The sequence below is a fragment of the Triturus cristatus genome, chromosome 12, assembly GCF_964204655.1.
Source record: "Triturus cristatus chromosome 12, aTriCri1.1, whole genome shotgun sequence".
NCBI lineage: Eukaryota > Metazoa > Chordata > Amphibia > Caudata > Salamandridae > Triturus > Triturus cristatus.
In genome coordinates, this window is record NC_140595.1 from 205,452,895 (window position 1) to 205,474,427 (window position 21,533).

At 44.4% G+C, this 21,533-nt stretch overlaps 2 protein-coding genes across 7 annotated transcripts in view; one reads left to right on the forward strand and one right to left on the reverse strand.

Moving 5' to 3' along the window:
* The window catches only part of LOC146773073 (uncharacterized), a 682,875-nt gene that overhangs the window by 500,028 nt on the left and 161,314 nt on the right, over positions 1–21,533 (reverse strand). For 2 of the 5 annotated variants that reach the window (XM_085638325.1, XM_085638326.1), the window contains exons 1-2: positions 10,611–10,814; positions 1,901–2,021 (exon numbers count right to left, since the gene is read on the reverse strand). The exons of 1 other annotated variant lie outside the window; for it this stretch is intronic. The gene's annotated coding sequence lies outside the window, so the exon portion shown is untranslated. Of the gene's footprint in view, positions 1–1,900; positions 2,022–10,610; positions 10,815–21,533 lie in introns of those variants that run through there. 2 more of the 5 variants (XR_014972165.1, XR_014972166.1) reach the window with 1 other exon arrangement.
* Positions 1–21,533, forward strand: part of PARD6A (par-6 family cell polarity regulator alpha) — a 283,775-nt gene that overhangs the window by 21,444 nt on the left and 240,798 nt on the right. The gene's annotated exons all lie outside the window — the stretch shown is intronic.

The window sequence follows — 21,533 nt, forward strand, 5'->3', positions numbered from 1 at the left end:
AAAAACTCCCTAAAAAAATCGAGATAAAGGGCAATACCTGACCTTGCTTGTCGCATACAAGTATTTTTTAATCTACATAAAATTCCTAGATACCATCTATATTAAAAAAAAATTGAGAGTGTCAGCCCTTTGGGTTGCAGCTTTCGCTGGGGTCTTTGCAATTATTGCAAGAGATGGTTTTTGAATATTTGGGTGACTTTTTTTAGTACATCTAATTTGATTACCAGTGAGATATTGTCTCAACAGCTGGTCCCTAGGTTTCCAGCTTTGGCATTTAGTTTTAATCAAATTTCGAGCTTCTTAAAAGCAAATTATGTTGTGACTGATAATGAAGCTTTAAATATATTAAACCAACTATATGGCCAGGGCCTATGTGGAGAGGGCAATTGGTATTCTTGCCTAATACAGCCGGGTCAGCAGAGAGTGCTCAATAACTATTTTCCTAAACTATTGGACGAAACCAGCTGCAGTGTCAGCAAAAAGGAATGGCAGTCTCTATGTGAAGTAGGCCATAAAGCGCTTAGAGCTGCAAACTATAAAAGAATGGTCTATTTGTCAAGATGGATAACTTATTATACACATAAAAGACTGAATAAACATTTTCCCGGCCTCTTCGGAGTTTTTTTTGGGATGTGGGAACCCAGAGATAAGGTCCTGGAACCATATTTTTTCCTACTGTCTCGATCTAGATCAATTCTGGTCTGATGTTTTTTTGAGGATTAATCAATGTCTAGCTTTATCAGTCCACATTATTCCTACTATTAAATTCGCTCTTTTTGGGTGTTCAATAGAGGTCCAACATTTGCCTAAATACCAACAATATTTCTGTTCAATAGCTATTGCAGTGGCCAGATCTATAATTTTACAAAATCGGAAGTCTAATAAGATACAGTTGATTCAGCAATGGCAAGAAAAGATGGTTAAGACATATATATGGGAGGAAGCATATGCCAAGCGGATAGGGTCTCTTAGAAGATTTGTAGCAATCTGGTCAGGGCTTTTCAATTATGCATTTTAAAATGTTCATAGTTATTTATACCCTCAATGTGTTATGAAAGTAGATTATTATCTATGTGGTATTTGATCATTTGCACTTTATTTCAAAGTTTAAATAAGTTGCTGCTATAGATATATTGCCTGCATTTGTACTATTAGCACTTTATTTCTATAGCATTAGCACTTTATTGATGTATTCATGAACCGATTGTTTTTATTGATTATATGTTGTGACGCTTCTCATGTCATCAATATTTCGGGTGTTTCAATTTTAGCACTGTATTGATATTGTATCAGCACTTTTTTGATAGATTTTCCGATCTGGCAAGGATAGCACCTTAGTCTGATTGCACTAGCACTTTATCATTATAATTATGAACTGATTACCATTTTGGACATAAGCTGCTGAGTGTTTTTTGATATCTCCTGATGCACTTTTAGCACTTTATTGCTATCACCCTATTGTTTTACTTATGTATGCAGGAATTGAGTGTTTCTTTGATCTAAGCTGTATTATGCAATTGAGTTGTTTCTCTTTTTTGTTGCAATCCACTCAATAAATAAAAAAATTTAAAAAATAAGGTAGAAGAGGACCTGGAGAAGTGGGGTGGAATGATAAACAGAACTGAGGAGCATCCCAATGACCAAACACCTAGCGAGGCCACAGATGAGATAGGGACACTGAATAGCATGCTGTATAGACTCTGCATAAGATAGCAGTAAGCTGTATAGACATGTGTCACTGTATAACCAAAGGGCCTGATACCTTTGTATACTACAGAGATTGTTGAAATCACAATGTTAATGTGTTTACCTTGCTAAAACACAATAAAAAGACTTTCAAAAGAATAAACAGAATGCACAATATCAAAGTTAATGTTGGGGATACATGATGTGAACCTACCAGATTCTAATGCTCTCTGTAGGGTTTTTAAGGCTTCTGAAATAACGATTTCTTGGATTTTGTTGGTGTTTGTTTGTTTTGCTGGGGGTCCGTGATGCCTGCTCAGTGGGTCCGCAACTCCCTAGAAAATTAAATAATGTTAACAGATTAGTAAAAAAAAAGGGGGAAACGTAAATTGAAAACATTAAAATGTTCTGTAAATGTGAAAGAATTTGGAATTAGAGGTTAAAAAAAAGTCGGTATCCTCAGATTAATTTGTGGGACCAGTACATGCGGAAAAACAGAATATAACTATGGACGACGGGCAGCCGCAATTACATTTAGAAAATCTCCAACTTAACCTTTTAAATTCAAATTTTGATTTTTGTTGTTTGAGAATAAATTAAAATATTTAATCATCGTGTTTTTGATGATTGCTTGTTTCTGTACTTTTGTGTATTGGTTTGTTGTTCAAATCTTCAAAATGTCTTAGGCCTGGGTCCCCCGCTTCTAGTAATGACTCTTTGGGCTTCCCGGATTCTATTAATGTGTCAGTGGGGGTCCTGGCGTTCTAGTAATGATTAAGCAGGGGTCCACAGAAGTCAAAAGGTTGAGAACCGCTGATCTAGTTCATAATTACTAGAGCCAACAGCCATATTGTCTGTCACCTCTTCTCCTTCCAAAGACGATGATCCTATTCCCTCTATTCTATCGGATCTTTCAGCTTCTTCTATGCTCTCAACCAGATTGGAGTCTGCTAGAACCATTGGTGAGGTTCTTGATGCTGGGAAGTCTGGAAAAAAACGGTCAATCAGGGTGGGTGTAATCCTTCATGAGTGAGGAGTTTGTAATTCGTGGGGATAAGGGGGGAGGGTTTGCTGATTTACTCGGATTGAAGAGATTGTTAGGGTTTCCATCCACCCAACATGCCCGCTAGTTCCAACACATGCACCACTTGCACTGTTGCTACATCTACTACAGACGTAGACTACTTATTCCTATTTATGGTGGCTGGAAATGTGTTTAATCCAATTACACCACTTTGTACGTGATTCGGGCCGCTTACATCTCACAGCGCTTGCTGTTGAAAAATCAGCAATCTGCCGACACCCATCGTCATTAATGGGTGATGAGGCAGTTTAAGAGGTAAAAGATTACAGCACTTTACCTGAGCTCCCAGGCAGGGTGGCAAGTGTCTGCAATTGACCTTACAGTCATGCTGGCTGATTTCCAGGGGGTATCAGCCTTCACAGTGGATCAGGTGGCAGTGCTACAATGTACTACAATGTTTAGATACCCGATACCTACAGTCAGGCTACACCGAAGACATCTAACCGTCGCCAATGCCCTGTAACTAGCAGCCACACTCTGGTGGTAATCTTTTGGCGTACATGTATTCCCTTGTCATACCTTTATGATCTGCCTGCCTGTGGTCCACACCTTGTTTTTCCATACTCTTACTGCCCCCCAACACTAGCGAGCTACTGCCACTGGTGAATGACTGCAATTCAGAGGCAAGCAAAAGCAACCAGCAGAACAGGATGCAGAAACCAGCTTTAATATGTTCAACAAGGAACAAGAATTGAGAAAGGCGTCGTGGAAGGGAGCATTATTCATTAATTAATACAACTTAGCCCATTCTTAGAAAATAAGAAGCATCATGCTCTTTTCCACCATAGCAGCCATATCCATGTCATACTAGCAGTCAGACTCTTAAGGCACAATTCGACAAAGTGGCAAACTAGCCTCAGATGCAACATGGCTTAGATCAACGTAACTTCTAGCTGAGCCACAAGCGCCTTCCTTCTTCTGCCACCTCCATCCTCTTGTGGCATTGCTCACCACCAATAAAGGATCCGTGGACCTCTATAGACCTCTGTGGATCTGGTCACAGACAGTTTTGTCTACAATGTCTGCCAAGAAGGGGGCGGGCCTACATTTATCCTTACATTGGCCGCAAGACTGTATTCAGCATGAAAGGATGGGCTGGAATCGGCTAGGCCGCTGCAGCAGGTGATCCAGTCCCCTCAATCAGCCTTTGTGAGCCAATAGCTCAGCCAAGCAGGTCGGCCAAAGGACCTTGGGAGAGGACCGCACTGCCCAGCTCACGTCCCCGGCTTCAAACAGCCAGGCACCCCAAAAAGAAAGGCACTCAATTGAACCCCAGCAGCAGTGCGGCACAATGATAGTGGGTAAAGGTGCAGTGATGTAGGGAGGATACGCATCAGACACTTGTGACACGGAGCTGGATAGGGTCACCAGCGTGCAAGCTGCTACCTCACACACTCACTGGCTCGCCTCGGAGTCTCTGTGTCACAAGCAGGAGGAGGAGAAGCCTATGTGCACTGCCTCCCAGTGACTCCAGGAAATGAGCAATGTTGACTTCCGGGTCAGCTCTGTTTGACAGTCCAAAACTGTCCCCAGTGTCCTGCCAACTCCTGCCCACTAGGAGTGAAGTCTCCAACAGTGCCAGAGAGCATGTGTGACGTTCCCACCAGGGTCATCACTCCACGGATTTTTCTGGGAATGATCCTGCACAAAGTGTCAAAGTTTCTTCAGTGTAAGCGGGGTCTGGTCAAGTAAGCCAATTGGATCCGGCGGACCTGCACTGCGGTTGCCGCAGGCTTCAAGAGTGTCCGTGCATTTGTCATTGGTAAGCGGTTCCACATCTGTTTCCCAAGCTGACCTGAGTGCGACGTGTTGGGGATACTGATCACTAGAGAGTGGTGTAGTAGGGATTGTAGCTATATTTCGTGTCTTCCTAAATCCCCTATCAGCTGTTAAGCCTTTAGCATGTGGAACTCTGGGTACTCTTTCAGACTGCTGTGCTGGGCGGTTGTGCATGATACAATTGTAACCAGTGACAAATGGTTGTTTGTGCATTTCAGACTCGGATCCCAGATTCGTGAAGGAGCTACGGGTAGGGCTGCACATGATGTCTCCCAGTTTGGATATCCAAAAGCCATGTCAGTCCCGGAAGCCCCTCACGTCATGCACATCTCCAAGCTTGCCCCCCAACCATAGAGGTGCTTCTTGTTTGAATCCGCTCCCCCCCCCAGAGCTTGCAAAGTGTGGTGCCGCAGCCTTAAGACTGTTGCTGTAGCAGGGGGAAGGTTGTTTGACGTCAGCCCTACATACCGGAAGTGTAGTGAAGGTCTCTCACCTAAAAACCCATCTTGTGACTGCAAAGGCAGAGTCACTACTCCAGCCAAAGACTCGCTCGTTTATAAGTATGAGGTGAGAAGCGCATTCATGTGACACAATGTCTGCGGCACAAAAACCACCATCATACAAAGATTTAAAAGTTTTTTTCTTTGTATCCCTGTGATATCTCCTGTTCCAAAGAAACCCTAATATAAGCAAGCTGAAGTAAGTAAAGATCGTTCGGGGGCTCTTATAAGGGTAGGTATGAAGTTGGTTAAAGAAGTCTCGGGAGAGAACCTGTTTATTAATGGTGGTGGTGCAGCCCATCCGCAAGGGGGGGGAGAACTGCGGGTCGTTCCATTGCCTGCCTAACAGGGGGTCCCCTTGTTCTGCCTACCTCTAGGGCAGTTGCTGCAGTGGACACCTAACTATGGGAAACTCTGCTGCTATTTTAAAAACGGAGGCCCACCTCAGGACTGATGGGTTAGCACTAGTTGGGTAAAAGGAGGGAAGGACTCGGAATATTGGTTCTGCATCTGTAAGATTTTTACAAATAGTCCTGGGAAGGATTATGTCCCCCATGATGAAAGGCGCCATTGTAATGACTTTGCTACTTTGCGTAAGAATGGAAAACATGCCTCTGATTGTACTGCATACAGGCTGGTATCTTTGTGGTGGACACAATGATTGAAAATAAGTTGCAGGGATAATAATAGGTATTATTTGGGTGCTTGGAGAGAGCTATCAGATTGGTTTCAGATTAGTATATAGTGCTGCTTTATACATGCATATATTCTCAGGTAACGAATGGAATAAACTAAAATTGAGGGATGAAGAAGAGAGGAGCTTGCAATTTCAACCCTTGACAGTGGGAAGGCTTTTGATTCAATTTCTTGCTACTATACAACGCAAGTGATCAATCAATCAGGATTTATAAAGTTTGTCTAATCACCCGATAGAGTATCCAGGCGCTTGCAAGCCCCGGAGGCTTAGTCGAACAGCCAGATCTTGAGGGCCATAAAATGTGATGAAATGTTAGTGCCCTATTTTATGAAGTGATAGAAGGACTTTAGTCCTCTCTGAGGGCAAGGGTCAGGACGGATGTTACCGTATCAAAAAGCTGGAATGTAGGTAGAGACACCCTTAAGGGATGCCTATGTCATCTGTGATTTTTGCTTTGGTGAGTGAACCATAGCCGTGTACAACAGGAATGCAGATTCTTCATATGGGAAACCAGACTGGGATAGTGTCTCATATTATGTTGCTACATGCTGTCTAAGTTCTGATATCATTTTCCGACCTCAGAACTTAATACCATATATTCTGGAGACCAGTAAGGGATTTGACCAGATGCTGGGCTGAGAGTGAACACTGATATATCATTGTTATATCTGTTGACCAGGTACTCTGAAACTGCAACACAACTTAGAGAGTGTTCAATTGTAACTTCTCCCTTTAGATATTGTATTGGAGATTTATATAGCACTTACTACCCCAGGCGAGGCATTGATGTGCTATGTGGATAAGTATTATATTACTCCAAGAAGCCCATAGTTAGTGTGTAATATTAGTTGTAAGTGTAGCTGTTAGTTGTATATAATGTAGCATTACTAGAGTTGATAAACCAATCAGTTGCATGCAGTTTCTGCTATAGTGTATAGCTTGTTGTTTATTGTTGCTATTGATGCAAATTGGGGCAATGTCTACTACTCTGTCCTTTGAGTGTCCTCATCCACTGTTATTGGATGGCGGTAGTGTTGTTAGAGAATACGGTTATATGTACTTTGGATCTGTCTCCGCGGATCTGGTGGGAAGAGTTCATTGGGAATTAGTTTACAAGGTCAAGTGATATACATCAGAAGGCTACATGGTTTCAGACAGTAGGTATATGAAATGTCCTTCAAATTACCTGACTGCTGACACTTATTGGATTTTCAGTAATGGTGTTCGGGTCTTCATAGATGTGATAAAAGCCGGACATGATCCTCGTTTCTAGATGTAACTAGGTATTCCATCTTCTTTGCTGAAGTCTTAGAAGTGCGGTTCTGATATAGAATAATTTTTAGGTCATCGTCAGGTGTATGTTATTCTTCTAGATTCTTGTTGTTACACTAAGTTTTCTCTTCCTGTTAATAGTATGATATTTACTCTGTTTTATACTCTGAGGTTCAAGTGGAAATAAACACATTTGCAGCAGCCGTCTAAACTCCAAGTAATTTATTGTAGCTTGTATATTTGCTAGGAGCAAATTCCATAATTTAGCAGTTTAGATTGTAAAGGACATGAAACCAACACTTTTCTACTTATATGGGCTATACAATTAATTGTGGGGAAAATCTAGAGGATAGCACCATTTTCTGGTAGCATTTCCTGAGTCCCATTTGTGACTTGTTGGTTGACTTGTGGGATCATGGGCAAGGCTGAATCCACAATAATTCCCTAGTTCCTAGAGGTTGTCTTGATGTTCACAGGAGGCTAACCTCTTTGAAGGCAGTGTCCACCCAGTCATATACCTTCTCTTTTGTGTTTATCTACTGCATTGTATGTTTTATGTGTCTATTATGTATGAATTATGTTTTATGTAAGTTTGTCCTTAAGCTTGAGAGTGTTTTCCTGGGATATTATGGTTTATTGATATGAGAAAACAGTTGTTTTATGGGACTTGAGCACATTTCTGTGATGTTCACTATCTCTGGATTGCGGAAGAAAGCGTCCAGTGTGTGTGTGTCCCTGCGTGAGTTGGTCCTGACATGATGAGAGATAAATTGAGGGTGATTAGTCTAGATGTGATGGCATTGAGCTGGGGTATTCTTTTGTTGTCAAAACAAATGTTTAGGTCACTGAGGATGCATAATTAAGGTTGTTGGTGGTAAGATAGAAAGGCATTTGTGAATGGTCCATTTTCTGGTGGAAGTCTGTATAGTAGTAGAAATGTGCATTCGAAAATTGGGTTAGGTTGGCACATTGCCAGTAGAGATTTATTTCCTGATGTTCGTATATCTTTAATCATTTTGGTGATGGTTACGCCTTCCTTTAGTATCACAGCTAGACCTCCTCCTTTTTTGGTTCTCGCCTACAGACAGCTTTTAGCTGCCTATTGTTAAAGGCCTCCTATGTATTATAACAATGTTTTACTGTGGGTGTTGGGTCAGCCTATTGCTTACCATTGGTTGGCTTTGTAGTATAACTCGTTTGTTTGCTTCTTATTCAATAGCTTTTCTTCCTCTTCTTATGTTTGCCCTTCTCTAGGAGCATAGCTTCTTTAGATCATTTTGATTAAATGACTTGTATCCTCCCACTGCTTATATCCTTAGTTCTACATGTTCTTCTTTTTCTTTCAGCACTTCATGGAGGTGTACTGTACTTTTATTTGATTTCTTTAAAATCATAAAAGGGTGGAACGAACCACCTTGGTACATGAAGTATCTAACAATTGTTCTGGGATACAATTACGATAAACCCATTTGGATAAGTGGTAAAATAGTGTTACGACTGTTTCTATATAATGTCCGGCCCTGCTAGGAAAGCAAGCTTCTAGATGAGTTGGTTAAGACTGTACACAAGCATGCATATTTCTCTGGGGTATAATAAAGTGCTAGTGCTAATGGCGTCTGAACTGCAGAATTTAAATTAGATGAACGAGGCAATTCTGCCTAGTCAAGTTCAGTTCATCTGTCGTTCTTTTCTAGTTCTTTTGCCGCTAGGTTCAAAGATTTTATTGCCTTGCAAGACAATTGGACAGAAGAGCCTCCTAGAGATTTTATAACAGCCACTCTGCATGACCTTATTTGTTCTCTCCCCAGTGTTAGCCGTAAGAGAGTTTTCCTAATGTTTAGTAGCTCGGGACAGATACATAACAAATGGAGTAGTGACTCGTCTCCGTGACTGCAAAGGCGGCATTATTTTATCGACCTGGTCCATTTCTATTTTCGGGTAAGGTCTTTCGATGGGAAGGATCTCAGTCTCAATAGGATCAGATTCTGCTTATTCTGTTCTGAGAAGTGTTCTAGCAAATACAATTGAGGTTTCAGCAATTTGTAAGATGGAACACCGCCCACACGTGTGTTTTGATGCCAAGGAGGTCTTTATCTATTAACAGTGATTATAGCTTGATGGCTTTGTTGGCTAATTGTTTGAACTTGTAGTAGGCTGATGTTGTGAGCCAAGCTTCCTCTAGCTTGATTGCTGAAAGGGATTGTTTTAAGACTGGATATACTTACTCGCTCAACCTGGATTGCTTTTCGACCTTCTGCCAACAGTGGTAGGCTAAGGTGTTTTCATCTCCTGCCCTCATTCTCCAGTAGTATTTGCCCAGAACTCCTTGTCTTGTTGGTATCTGGTTTTTTTAAAATCTGTATTCCAATCTTATTTGGGCTTGAGAAATATAGCATGGAATTGAGAATAATTTATTTAAAAGGAGGCTAGAGTGTACTGTGTTTAAAACTTTTGAGTCCTTAGTGTTTAACATTTCTGATCCATAAGAAATGGATGGCAGGAATTTTGCTGCTATGACTTTTAATTGACGATTTGTTGAACAATTTTTCTTTCAGCACTTCATGGAGGTGTATCTGTTTTCTTGCACTGTGTGTGTGCTACTTTAGCATCAAATCACTCTTCCCTGTGCGCTCTTTGTTATTTTCTCTTCCCCAAATCCGTTCTTTAGTTCCCCTGCCCTGCCTCATCTAGCTTTTTTGGGGCATTTTGTAATTGTCACTCAAAGCCAGTGCCTTTGTTACTCCCCGTACCCTGTGTTGCGTAAAGAGGGATCCTCAGCTCAAAGCATCAGGTAATGCATTTGAAAGGTAAGATCTATTGGCTTTGCCAATGCTTGTCGTCTTGATTCCACATGAAGCATCAATATCCTTGTGAAAATATCTGATGGAGTACTGGAGCCATATATCATCCAAGTGTCCATGGTGAGAAAGAGATTTATTTTCTGCCTGCTGGGAGGTCATAGATTGTTCTTTGATTTTGGATACCAATCTAGCAGTGACAAGCATACAGCTTAGGTGGGTGGCAAGGGATGAGGAGGCCTTATTTTGGGGAGCACGGTAGACAGGGGTCACTGGGTTTCAACTGTGGTCGTTAAGGTCTTTTGAAACCAGTGTCCTGGAGTCGTCTCACTATGACTCTGTAGACTGGGCCAACTACATCCCTTTCCACACTTGACTGTCAGGGTAGTGAGGCTGAGCATTGCAAAGCTTCAGAGAGAGGTAGGTTGGGGGGGCGGGAAGAGGTCAGAAGTGAACTATCAGCCATCAGACACAATCACTTGAATGTCCAGCCCAGTGCTTTTCTTTTTGTAAAAGCAAGTACTTTAATTCCTCAGCAAAATTAAAGCCTACACAATGCAATAATGAATACAGGGTAGAAACTGTGGTTACATTCTTCATATAAAGTTACACCTTCCCGTTGCAATGTCCTCTCTCCACCATAGTCCCCAATACTGATGGCAGAGGCACAAATCAGGCACAGGTGTAGAGTATCATATTTAAGAGCACCGCAGCCCGTAGGTTCTGGTCGTGGGGGAGCCTTACAGTGTTTGCCCCGCAGGTCAGGCAACAGGCTGGACGAAATCCACACTTACAGGAGTCCCTCTTAGGGGTCGGTGGTCCTGGCAGGAAGCAGCACTGATCTGGATGTTCCGGCATGGCCTCCTCAGTTGTGGTGATCTCTCCGGATGGTCTGGTTTGTAGTGGTGTGGTGCAGGTGGGACCTCCCCATCCGATCAGGCTCACAGTGGCCCCCTGGCCGATCGGTTTTACAGCTGCGAGATATAGTTTATTTCTATCTAAGAAAGAAAAAGAGAGAGGGACACAAAACCACCAAAGAAGAAGGGTACCAAAATAGAGCTAAGTCAGAAGAAACCCCCTTTGGGTAAATACACATTCATAAATCCAAACTCACAATAGGAACCTTATATCTCCAACATGTAAAAAGTAAACATAGGAACCATGAATCAAGTAATCAAATGAGATCAAATGGACAATGCAAATTTATTCAGTACAATGTAAAAAAATGTGAAATCACATATATTAAAAATCACAATACCTATCAAAATTCATCATAAAACAACAATTTAAAAACCATACAGGTAAGGAACACAATCCATCAAATTGAACAAAATCACAAAAAAAATAATTACATATTATTATAGCAGCAATAAGAATTGGGAGAACAGGCAGGAAAATGATTCCTAGTCACGGAAAAAACCAATAAATCTTACATAGACCAATTGTTATATCATGAGATAATTCATTGTTTTTTTGTCCTCAATAACAGTTGTCCACATGGATTTATAGTAGGCTTTCCTTATCAGTGCATCGACGCATTTCGGTGGGCGCTATATTTTGATCATCACCTTCTTCAGGAAAAAACCCAATAACTCCCAGTGTGTAAATCAAATTCTGTAACAAATGGAAAACAAACAAGCATTGGCATAGCCAATAGGTCTCGCCTTTGGGACCTTATAAGTGTTTAGCCATGCAACAGTTGCATAACTAAATACTTATAAGGTCCCAAAAGCGAGACCTATTGTCTATGCCAAGCGGACGTGCGGCCGCGAAAGTTATTGCGATCAAATATCAAAGCGAAAGTAACCTCGGTCAAGCGCGGCGCGCGTGCCCGCGCACATGCACTGTAGCTCTAGGCTGACCTGGTAGCACTTTTTGGAGCTCTCACAAAATGTCTCGCCAGACCAGCGCATGCGCTGGGTCAGGCGAGACCTAAAAAATAACAGAATACAATTAAACACAGCCATTGATTCTTCACTTCTTAGTCCACACACACCGTCAACATACTGGTGACAATACATGTTTCCTCATTCACACAGAGACAACAGTCATATTCACACTCGTACATCAATAGTGCCCAATAAACACTATGATCTCAGGAAAGCAAGTACCTTCTGAATGTGTATTCACCCAAATGTAGTTTATTTTTAAACAGATTTTATTGAGGCTTTGTGGTTAACAAGGTATAGGGACAGCTACAATACAACATTACATTGTACTCCTTACAGTGCGTTGTCCCACCATTAGTCCATAGCACCACGCCCTGGAGAGTGATTTGTCTTCGTCTATACCCTAGCCCTTCGGGGTGCTAGGACATTGGGAAGTTTTGTCAGCAACGTCCGAGCAGCGTTGTGCGGCCTGTGTAAGGGGCTGTGACTAATTGGGAGGGGTGGGTTGAAAGAGGGGAAATGGGTCGAGAGTGGGAAGGGTCTTTAACTGGTGGAATCGGGGCAGCTGCGAGGTGTAGTTGGGTCGCCCCAGGCCGATCAGGCTAACAGTGGCGAGGTTCAAAGCAACAGAGGAACAGCTGAACCATACAAACACAATTGGTTTGTGATGCACCTCCTTCTAATTGAGACACAAGTCCTTAGAATATATTTCCCTCCTATGTTTAAACAAAACAATGAGCCTTATGCTCCTATCATGTGCAACACTATTGCCCCTGACGTTCCAAAGGGACGGTTAATTTAACCAACAAACACTTTGCCCACTATAGATTGCACCACATATTCCAAATATTTATAAACAGTCAACTTTACAAATGTTCATCCAATGTTTGTAATGTTCAAAATTTCTTTATTCTTCTTTCCAATAACGAAATATACACCAAACAGCCAACACGTTTTGTTCTATTTGAAGAACTTCGTCAGTGCGAGTGTATTATTGTTTGCGAAATCGAATTGCAAAAAGGGGGAAGGAGTCATTCAGTTTGTTCCACTGTATACTCCCGATTTATGATCCCCTTCCATTGACACAGCAAGAGATTGAGACTACATTTGTCTATAATGCCGATTAGGCCATTATGTCTACAGTAAACGTCCAATTTGGACAAACAAAAAGATTATTATTAAGAGGCTGATGTGCCAAAGTAACGTGGTCCTGATCTTTGAAGCATATAACGTAACGTGGTGTGAGTTTTCTGCACTTTGCTGTCGTCAGCCGGGCAGTCATCAGAGACAGGCAAAAGGGTAGTCCCAACCTTCACCCCATTATCTACTAAATGGCGGTGCTAACTGGCACAACTGCTTTACTGACTACTCCCAGGACAGAGGCAGTAGTTCACTTTCACTATGAGGGCATGCTTGTTGAGTCCCTCTAGGCCCCAAGACAAGTCCTGGACCACCCATTGGCCGGGGCAGGCCTAGGCTTCTGCACACACACCAGTTTAGTGTGATTTCAGGGCCAAAAATTAAAGTCAGAATACCAGATTCACACACTTTTCGGCATTTAAAGCAGTGAAACATGGCTGTATAGCAAGCAGGGTACATTCCTGTCCCAATAGTGAAGCAGAGGGAGTTTGGTAAGAGCAGTATTTCATTTTGAGTGTGTTGTGTGTCATTAAGGGTACTCGGTTCGGGGGGGGGGGATCTATGCCATCACTGATTTGTTCAAAAAGAGTTAGCAGTGATTTAGTAGGGTTTCCCTTGGTGGGTGAGTATGAGTTTTTTTGCTATTGAGGAGTTGAGATTTTGGGCTGCTATGGTATTGTCAACTACTACGTGTATAGATGACCTGTTGGAATGCAGCAAATGAGACATGAGAGCAGTGACTGAGAAGGAGTTGTCTCTTTTAATTTTCTTTCTACCATGGGTGGATGGAGTTTGTGTTAGTTGTGGTGGGCGAGAGTGGTAGAGATGACCTGTTGGAATGCAGCAATGTGATTGTTCATTGAGAAGCCGTTGTCTCTCTTTATTTTCTTTCTCCCATGGGTGGGTGGAGTATGTGTTAGTTGTGTTTGTGGGGGGAATCATCTACTGTAAAAGCTAAGCAAGCTGCAATAGATTATAGGCAGCTGATTGTTTCTGAATAGAGCTGAGCTTGTTAGAGATCAAATGATGTGGAGTGTGGTTCTTCAGGGGAACGATGTGTAAAGCCTGTTAAAATATTACGGTGTTCAAGTTCATGCTGATTTCCCTTGGTATGATATGGTGAGTTTTCTGCATTCCAAGATTAGGGAACTCTCTAGATTTTTGTCCATTGTCACTCCCATCTGGAATTGTATGAATGAGGGTGCTTTTCATGCCTACAGCTCTTTTTTTACTTTCAGGTTGTGATGATGGGGGTTCTCCTTGAGTGGTTTGGAAAGCTAGGTAAGATGATAGCTACATTTTACTAGGGAAAGCACTTGTTAGAGGTGGGGTATGAGAAACTTATACTACCCACCGAGAGAAGAGGGCTGAGTGCTCCTGAAATATGAAGACTCCAAAGGGGATATTTACAATACAATGTCAGTGTGCGGTGTTACTCCAAAATTGGTAAAGTTGCAATGCCACTGCAACACACATTGCACGCCCCTTTCACGCGAAGTGAAGCATGAAAAGGGGCCTTATTTACAAGGTGGCGTTAAGCCACGCTAAGTGGCTTAACACCGCTTTGTAAATAAGGAGAAGGGGATATCGCCACCAGGAGGTCACTAAAACGAATGTTCTGGTGTTGATATCCCCTTGTACATATGCCCCTATGAGTGGCCCAAACACAGGTGATATGCTGGTTAATGAGAGTCTCTCTAAATCCGCTTTCAAAAATGGTTCAAGACTTTGTCTGCCACCATTGAGTTAATCAGCACAGGTATACCCACTCTGGGGGGCTCTCAGAGATCATCCAAAACAGGTCAAGCGCATTCTGGGACAAAGTGATGAGAGCACCTACAGCACACATTGGCTGCTTTGGTGACATGACACTGTGGGGCAATGTGGTATTCAAGGGTGTCTGATTCAGTAGCAGGAAGTGGGAAACAGTGGGTCGCTCAGTATTGACCGATCTGTACTCCAGTCAGAAGTTTATGACATTCACTGAATCTAAGGTACAGGGGCTAGGGTGCAGGACCTTTTCATGAAGTCACCCATAGAACTGCTATAGTTGGTAAGAAATCGGATTCCCAGTTTCACCTGCTAATTCTATAGGGTTTGGAGCGATTAAATGCTAGACAGATATTTAGAAAATGTAATGCTGTGAAAAGTGATGACACCCCCAAACAGAGTAACGGAAGACAAAAAGGAAAACGACACTCGGACAAAGAGTTTGGGGTATAGTGCAGGATACGGTATGCAACTTTCTATCTGTCAAAAGAAGGCAAAAACTGTTGCTTCCAATAGACACCGACCTGCCCCAGCTCCTTCCTCACTCTTCTCACTCTTGACTGACAGATGTAATGAACTGGCATATTTCCTTCTCAAGAAAATCTTCATTGTCTGAAGGAACTTGATGGCACCTTTATTCCCGCCACCTCAACACACCGCACCTAGTGCACTGAAACCTGCCATGATCTTGAGCAAGGCACTCCCACAGCTCTCAGTGCGGACATGGCTTCTCTCAAACCTTCAGACCATCTTCAGACTCCTTTCCAGCTTCACTGCTGCAGGCTGATGATGATACACAGCACTTACGCCTACGCTGGGTCATCTTTTGAGACAAATCCTTTTCCAATGTTAGTTCCTTAATAGTTCATGGTGCATCGAGCCTCTCCTTAAAAAAACACCTCTAACTCTCATCCTAGTAGAGGGGCACTTTCCAGCCCGTCGCTGGGCGCCTTTTGTTTTTGACAAAGAACATATGGAGCTGTATATGCCCTCCATGGAAGAGGTGCCTCAGTGAAAATAAGCTACCAATGGATGCCAGACAAGGAGGCTGCCCAGGGCCTGCCACAGTCCACCCCGGGATGATACCCGTATAGAGAGGCACACACTGGTGCATGACCTATCAGTGGGGTTTAGGGACATCGCTCAGACGATCCTGCTTGACACCTTGGAGAATTATGCCCGAGGCAGCCTTACACGCTTGGGTCATTGACTAGAGAAAATCCATTAAGTAGAACACAAAAAATTAAATTCCTTCAACTTTCCTCCTCTCCACCCCGCGTCTATCCAAAGTGGGTGCTACCCACCAAGTCACTAGGAACTTCCCCCACTTTGATAGCAAATGTGAAATCCCTGGGCTCAAGTACAAAAAGCATTTGCAATGCAATCGGTCTCGCCTTTGGGACCTTATATGTATTTAGCTATGCAGCACATTATCCTAGGTGCTGAAACATCTACTGTTCTTTAACATGGAGGGAAAGTAAGCACCAAACTGCGTGACACGCCAGGTATGGGAACACATGGAGAGAAATATTGGCTTTCAGCGGGAAATGGGATAGTCCAAAGCTCTGTTTTTAATATAAAATGAGGGCCTTCGGTGGTCATATCACTGAAAATACAAGATTTAAAATATATATTTTTGTCTACGGGTGCTCGTGGAAGACAATTTCTATGACTGGAATCTAGAGAATGCTAAAGAGATTCTGGTATTTTACTGACCTCTGCTGGTCGTTTTCTATCAAGAAAGTTAAATAGCGGCAGTTGCCCGAAAATTTAAGAAAAGAAAGTCCCTTGGCAGAAAGCAATTCTGGTATTTTACTGACCTCTACTGGTCGTTTTTCTATCAAGACAGTTAAATAGAGGCAGTTGAACAAGCAGAAAACAATTCTGGTATTTTACTTTACTGGTCGTTTTCTATCAAGACAGTTAAATAGAGGCAGTTGAACAGAAGAACAATTCCCTAAGCCGAAGCAGACAAGTCCTAGGGCTGATCTCCAGAGCCCACAAAGTACAGATACATATAAGTATATACTAAAGTATATACAAGAGGGAGGGGGCGTGGCCAACCGCCGAACATGGCAGGTGCACCTTAGCGGAGCTCCCGGCAGGGACCCTCATTATCCTGCCTCTACTTCCTGTTCCTGGGGGGTAAAATCATCCTACCTCCCTCTCCGAGTGTGGCGGATACCTTTGGGCACATTGGTTCCTGCGCACAGCTTTTGTGGGCTCTGTGACGACGAGGCTTAGCTGTCTGAGCCTGCCGCTGGCTGCTGTGACCCTGCCCTGCCGGTGGCCTACATTCTTCTGTGGCGTGATTCCGGGGTATGCTTTGGGGCGTGGCTGCGAGCTGCCCGCCCTTTGCGAGGTACTGGTGCTGAGGGCCTGTTCATCATGCCGGAAGCTCGCCTTCAGTTGCTGCCTGTCTTGATTCCGAGCGGGGATTGATGACAGCGTGCTGATTCAGCCAGAGGTTCGGTGCTTTCTGTGTGGGTGGCCTGGAGGCCTAAGTGCTCCTGTGTCGGCACTGGCTGGGGCCCCTGGTGCGCAGTAAGGAAATCGCCTCCTGGTTGTGTGCGGGGCTCTTCACCGGTCCTCGGTGCCCGAGAATGAGATGTTGTGGTGTCCTGGACTGGCACACGAGGCTGGGGCGGGTGGGTCCTGCAGCATCGATCCCGCTCCCTTGGCTGGTCGGAGGGGTGTTGGTGCCACTCGTGGGGCCCCCTGTTTCTACATCCTCGCCAATTCGAACCTGGGGCTCCTCTGGTATGGCATGTGGCAAACTGCTCAGCTGATTTGTGGGACTGGCTCATGGAGTGGCGTGTGACGCACTTGCTTACCTGTGCATGACGCTCTCATTGTCACTGCTACCCCTGCTCCTGGACACTCTGTTATAGCCTTCTTGATTCGGACTTTGCCCTCGTTTGACCTTTCTCTGTCTGTGGCGGTTCCTTGCGCCTAGCTTCTGCCTGATTTAGCAGTGGGGCTTCGGTGGATACATTGCCTGTGGCCATCTGCCTTGAGTTGTTGGGACTGTTGAGTGGTCCCTTGTTGCCCGGACGGTGGTGGTCTACCGGAACCTGTTTGGGCCTGCGTTTGCTCTGGCCACTGCGGTATTCTCTAGCCCCACAGTGAATCCTACGAACTGCTGCCTATGCATGCCATCATACCGCCTGCAGGCTCTTGAGGTTGGGGACGAGGGGTGCAATCTAGATGCTGTGCACCCTTATGACCAGTGTTGCCGCGGCCTGGGACCCCCGGCCTGAGCATCACGAGATACCCTTACGTGCCTCCTTCCTTGGCACGCTCACATTCCTCTGGATTTGGATTGATACAGACCTCCCTGTCTGCTCTACACAGCGTCTGCACGCTGAGGTCCCCTAAGGTTGCACCTGCTGGGCCCTTCTTTGACGCTGCTCGTCCCTATTCTCGCTAAGGCCGTACAAGGGGCAAACAGCCGGACATGTCCGTGGATGACACTCCACCCCATGAAGAACATGGCTCTGCTTCCCAGGCGTCTTCGGTCAGCTGTGTCCTGCCGACGGCCCTAACGCCCTCTCCGGACAAGCTAGACCAAATTCTTGCTGAGATAAAGGCGTCGCATCAGGCTATGGAACAACAGATGGGCACCATTACTACCAGCCTCAATATCCTACGGGCAGACCATGCCAAGCTTTCGGACACTGTAAAAGACCATACTCAGACCCTTGCTGAATCGGTCCCACAACAAAAAGCACACTCCAAACAGATGACACAAATGCAAAACCAGCTTGCTACCCTGCTAGATAGGGCGGAGGATGTGGAAGGAAGAGCTGACGCAACAACATTCGCATCATAGGTATGCCGGAGCGGTCGGAGGGGTCGGATGCAACCCGCTTTGCTGAGCAGTAGCTTCGAGATCATGTGGCTCCAGAGGATCTCTCCAATTTCTTTTGTATAGAACGTGCACATCGTATTCCCACCGGCAGGCCGACGGCGGGACTTCCCCCCCAGACCTCTTATTGTCCGCGTTCACAACTATAGGGATCGTGACCATTTGTTGCAAAAAGCCTGCGAAAATGCACCTATCCAGTATGAAAATTCTTGAATTTCACTTTATCCAGACTACACCGTTCAGGTGCAGCGGCAAGGAACCTCCTATCAGCACCTCAAGAAAAAGCTTCAAGCTCTCAAATTGTCCTATGCTTTGTTGTTTCCCTCCCGTTTGAAAATTATTTATCAACAGAAGGCTCATTGTTTTGAACATCCTGAAGCAGCTAACGCATGGTTAGAGTCTACTCTGTCCCCCCAGTCCTTGGACGGCATAGATCAGCAGATACGACAATTACCATCACAGCCTGTTAAATTGAGACGCATCAGAGCGGACCGACTGGCCTCGGCTCGGAGGCCTACTTCGGCCCAGGCTGCTACGGATCGGGAATCTGCACTATTGGCTGCTGCTTCTTTCCGGGATACTACACAGGTCACGTCCTCGGAACAATCCGACGACAACCCATTGCCCTCTGACTCTGAAAGCAATGAGGTTTTGTTTCCTTCCATAACTCCTCAGATTGTGAAGGATTTATATGGGTAACATGATTGTGTCGCCAGTATGATCCTATCTGTTTAATGTGTATGCTCATTCTTAATGCAATTTCCACTTTTTTCTGTAGTTCGTAGAGATCTGATCATGATATGGATCTTCATGTATAAGTTCATTTCTTCTGCCTTCCCAGGCCCTTCTTGTATGTGCCACCAGACATGACTTACATGTGGGGAGAAGTACACTATGCAAATGTGACTTTAATTTGTTCTCTCCCCCCCAGGTTTGGCCTTTTTTTTATTTCTCTTCAACATAAGGTCCGGCCTAGGGTATAGCCTCAACATCACAGGCTTGATCATGTTCTCTTTGGTGCCTACCCCACCTGCAGTTTCTGCAGTATATAGCAGTTTGAATGTGCTGTGTTGCAATGTCAGTTTGGACCAACCTAGTTTTGGGGTTTTGTTTAATTATGGGATGTTTGTTCCTGATTCGGGCCGCATTGTCTCTCTCATTGTGCTCCACAGCTTCTGACGGGGTGCACTGGTACGATATCACCCTCTATTATGACTGTGTTAAAATGCTCAGGCGGTAAGGACGGAGTGAGACTTATCTATTCTTTTGACCTCTCTTTATTTATTTAGACACTTAGACAGACAACCATTCTCCGTAATTTGTGCAGGGGAACAGGCTCAAAACGTCTTTAACTCGTGTCACGCGGTGCTTGGATCCTCTTGCTTGTAGGATGCTCGGAAGAGAACAAAGAAAAAAAAAACACAAAGAAACCAGAGTCAGAGGTCTCTTTCTCAAGTGCTTATCTCTACGGGGATAGGGAGTGAGGTGATATGCACCAGCCGGCCACCAATGTGAGGGAAGGGGGAAAACAGGCACTGATGTGCAAGGTTCACTCGGTGTCGGTAACCCGCCTCCACTTTAATGCCCGTAAACGGGCACGTACCTCTACAAGCCACGCTCCTCCAGGAGCGTGGCAGGTCTCTGCGCGGTGTCGCTGTAGTCTATGTTCTTGGTCAGAAACGGCGGATGAGACCCCCGTGGCTCCGTTGTTTCCTTCAGGCTCTGGCGTCGGTGTCAGGAGGGACTTCCGCTGGCTGGACTTGTAGACGGCGTCTTTTCCCGGCGTCTTCTGAAGTCCCGCGTACACACCACGTCTTCCGGGTTCTTCCTCTACGTCCTTTTTTCGGCCTTTCAGGGAAGACGCTATACGTGACACACTCGCTGAGGCGAGGCTAGCCACAGATACCTGGTGCTTCTTAAAGGGCCCGTAATCCTGTGGTACTATGTTGTAGGCGTCGTCACAAGACTGTTTTCCTGAAAGGATAAAAAAGGCATGGCGTGATCAGGGAGGGTATCGTCCTCTAGTTCATGCTTTAGGATCTGATTTACGGTCTCGTGACGGACTGCTTTGGGTAAATATAAATTGTTGACATGGAATGTTCAGGGAATGGGGTCCCTGCAGAAAGGACATCGTATTTATGCTCAACTGAATAGACGCAAGGTTCATATCACTTTTATTCAAGAAACTCATCTGACTAATTCGGAAATTTCTAAAATGCGTAAAAAATGGAGGGGGCAGTTTTTTTAATACCTCTTATTCTGCTTTTGCTAGGGGGTCCTAATTTTGGATTAGAAGTGGGGTGCCCTTTACCTTAATAGATTAACGGGTGGATCCTGAAGGGCAATATGTTTTGTTATCTGGGAGGTTGGATGGTTCCCCGGTGATTCTTGGTTGTGTGTATGCCCCAAATTCTGAACAGAATGCTTACCTGACCAAGCTTAACACTGTTTTATCAGACTGGGCGCATATCCCTTGGATTATTGGGGGTGACTTTAACTCGGTCCTAGATCTCCACCTAGATCAATCACATCACCCACTACGAGGTGCTGTACCCACTAAACATGCAGAGTTTTTACACGCCTGGGCAACAGGTTGGTCTTTACAAGATATATGGTGGGCCCTGGCTGTAGAGAATATTCATTTTATTCCCCTCCACACCAATTGCACACTAGAATTGATTGCATATTCTTTACTTCATTGTTGATGTTCCAAATGATGGAATCCACATATCTGGGAAAAACATTGTCCGATCAAAACCCTATGGATGTGACACTGGCCTGGGGTAGAATCCCTACACCGGTCCCCACTTAGTGGCTTTGGCCACAAATGCTAGAGGATGCAGTTTTTCGGTACACTCTGGGCACCACTATCAGAAATTACGTCATCAAAAACGCTGGGATGGCTTCATCTGCTCTTGTGGAGTGGGATGCCTTCAAGACCGTTATCTAGGGCACGGATATTGGGGCAGTGGTGGGAGTCCGGCAGGAAGTTCATAAAAATCTCGCCACGGTGGAGCCCTCTCTTAATAGGCTCGAGACTGACCCGTCAC